The sequence below is a fragment of the Eschrichtius robustus genome, chromosome 2 (assembly GCF_028021215.1).
Source record: "Eschrichtius robustus isolate mEscRob2 chromosome 2, mEscRob2.pri, whole genome shotgun sequence".
Taxonomy (NCBI): domain Eukaryota; kingdom Metazoa; phylum Chordata; class Mammalia; order Artiodactyla; family Eschrichtiidae; genus Eschrichtius; species Eschrichtius robustus.
Genome location: NC_090825.1, coordinates 66,986,279 through 66,989,715, shown reverse-complemented (window position 1 = coordinate 66,989,715; position 3,437 = coordinate 66,986,279).

Genomic DNA, 3,437 nt, shown 5'->3' with positions numbered 1-3,437 from the left:
GTCAGAATGATTTTCCCTTTGTGTTCCCATGCCAATGTTAGACTTGGCTCAAGAAAAAGAGCACCTCGTATTACAATATTTGAGATACATGCATATGTATATGCATGTATATTAATAGATTTGAATGCCTAGTGTGTTAGAATAGTTTTATGTGCTTTGATTTTAAGAAAAAGGAATAATGAGTAAAGTTATGTGAACATTACAGATTTACATTATATTAGTTCTCTCAAAGTATGGCCTAGGATCAGTGCAAATACTTTCTGATTATTTCAACCTCTCTGTAGCTGATCTTGGCAAAATCCTGGTTTTTGGCAACCTTGACTTTCTCATTTAAAATGATACTGTTCTTCTCCTTTCCTCAGTCAATTCATTCCCACAATCAGGCTCTAGAACTTTTTACTAATAATTGCCCACAACTCCATACTCTCAATCTTAAGCATCCAACTTTCCATTTATAACATTTTATCGTTCAGCTCACTCTCTCTAGTGTCCTAATTACAACAATTCTTTGACTCCATCAAAACCTCCAATTCATTGATCCTACCATCTTTTTATTCCTCCTCAACCCTATTATTCCTCCACCCCCTCCTTATCTGACTTAGATTCTACACCAATCATTATTATTACTCCTGTGCACAGATCCTCCACACCTTTCTTTATCTCCCTCCATTATATTTTCTGAGAAAAATCCCAACTCTGGTTTAATCTAACTTTGTATTCTACATCTGCTTGAAGAAATACATACAAGTATGCTCTAAGTCAATTTATGATCACAAACCTTAAACAGGTCTTTAGTGCTTCCAACCAATCCTACTACCCTTTCTAAGATGAGTACTTCACACCTTCCTTTCTGTCCTCACACTATCAACAGTCTTCTCCCATACTCTCTACTGATTATCTTCATTCCCATTTCACCGAGCAAATGGAAGTGGTTAGATTTCTGAGACTTTTTTTTTTAATCCTCTTGCCATCAAATTAAGTTCTTTACATGTAATGCCCTCTGACTCTTCCCTTTGCAGTAAGTTTTATGATCATTTGTTTTGTTTCTTTTGTTCATGTTTCTTACTCTGTCCCCAGCACCCAGAATGATGATGGGAATATAGCAGCCCATAAGTAATTGTTGAATGAATTCAGTCTAATCTCTGATGCCCTCTACAACTATGGTACTGCCCTTCAATATCTACTATTTTATTCTTTGTCTCATCTTTTTAGTACCTAGAACAGTACCAACATTTGGTATTTCTTTGTCAAAATTTATAAAATATAAATGTTTGAATATTCAGGATATTTAATCCCAGTTACAGCAATAACATTAGCTAACAGCAAATTTAATTATGCTCTGTCCATCTTTGTAGGATATTTTCTAATCATAGTTTAAGAGATTTGCAAAACATAAAAGTTGATCTTCAAAAAAAAATTCATAGCACTGCATTCTGTTAGAATTCTAACATATCCAAGTTCAATAATTATGCTTATCTGTAATTGATTTTGAAAGAAGTACTCCCTTCTCCAAGAGCTATGTTATTTCATTTTATGTTTCCTAAACTGTAGACTGTGAAGTCTTTCTGGCAAGAGACAAATAAAAACAAAAGCATACTGAATACGTTCCATTCAAATCAAACACTTTGTTCCCATGGGGTCAGCTTACTCTCTGTAGGGTTCTTCTTTCTTACTTCCAAGTAGACTCTATTTTTTTTTTTTTTTTTTTCAGCTTTAAGAGGCACAAATGGAAGCTCACAAATCACAAAACTTACCCAGATTCCCACATTCAAGCTTAGGTCCATAACCCTGGGTATTTTATTGTCTTTAAACTTTCATCTGTTTGTGAACTTCATAACACAGGATTTAACTTTCATAGTTGATTTCTCACTGTAGTAAACTTTCTCATCTCTCCCTTTGACAGTTTCTGACTCTGATTTCACTCTCTATTAAAGTTCATTGATGAAAGTAGCAGAAAGAGCACGATCTGCCAGACTGTCTTTACATTTATTGACATAAATTGTTCAGTAGATTTTACTCAATAACAATTTCCAATTTTCTTGTATCCATTTACATCCATAATGTTACAGACAATTGACATCATGTCACTTTGCACATAAAACAAAGAGCAAAGATGCCCACTCTTAATAAACATATTAAACCAAGGCAGCTTGGTTTAATTTACATGTGTATGTAAAGGCAACTTCTATGTTGAGAGCAGAATGAATTCCTGGAAACCACGTCAAAAAGTGATATTCATAAATTGGTGCATATTTTCTTCATTAACAATATTGTGTTTGTAAGGTTTGTATTTTCTCAAGGCATTGACATAAATCACAGAGGTAACCAACAATGGCCAATAAAAACAAAAATATGTCCTAGTCCTGCTGGCTAAAGCAACATAGAATGCATCTATAGTCTCTTCCATATAATAGTCATTTTCATATTTGAAGGGCACCAAAATGTACTGTCACCTGAATATTCTTTTGTCCAAATTAAAAATCCTCACATCCTTTCTATGCTGTTCTATCCTTTTTATATGCTAAGATTTTACTCATCCTTAAAGATTTCGAAATATATTGCTATCTTGTTAAAATCCTTCACCTCCAAAAAGTAGAAAAGTAACAATAGCCTCTTCTGTGCTTTAATTGGTACAATCCTAGAGTAGACTTCATTCTTCTCTGACTTTGTACTACAATTCATGATATCTTTGTGACTGCCTTTAAGGTAGAGACTGCATCTCCTCATCCTTGTTCAGGGCTTAGCAGGGAATGTAGGGCACATAATAGGTACTCAGCAGTGTGTTGTAAATTGAATCAAGTTAAGCTCAAGTGTATTCTAAAATCAGTGAAACTGAAACATTGACTTTAATAGGAAGAGACAGCTCAGGTCTAGTTCTGACTGGTTTGCATATGTATATATAATATTGTGATAAGATATTAATAAAATTAGCATTTGGGGGTTTGGATTATTTCTATTTTAATTTTCCAAGGAACATATATTCTTTGTAGATAAAATTAGAAGTACAAATGAACAAAAAGGACAATAATAAAACCATCTGAAAACCTACCACACAGGGGGTAACTACAGTTAGCATTCCATGTGTATCTTTTAGGTATTGTTCCCTAGGTACATTCTCCATGTAGTTCTCAAAGGAGAGAATAAGAGAAATGAGGGACCAGGTCAAAATAGTTAAAGGCAAATTGCTGTTAATTAGTCTGGAACTATTATATTAGTGATACACATGAAAAGAGGATTTTAAAAATTTAATTAGTCTTTATTTTATTTTATCTCCTACCAGTGTTTTCTATTGACCATATCTATGCAGTAAAAACAGAGTCAGATCAAGATTCTAATTTACTTTTATATTATTCTCACTGTCATTCTAAAAGCCCAATTAGAGATATAGAATAATTTGGCTAAATTTCTTTAAGTTACCAGTTAATTTTGTTATAATA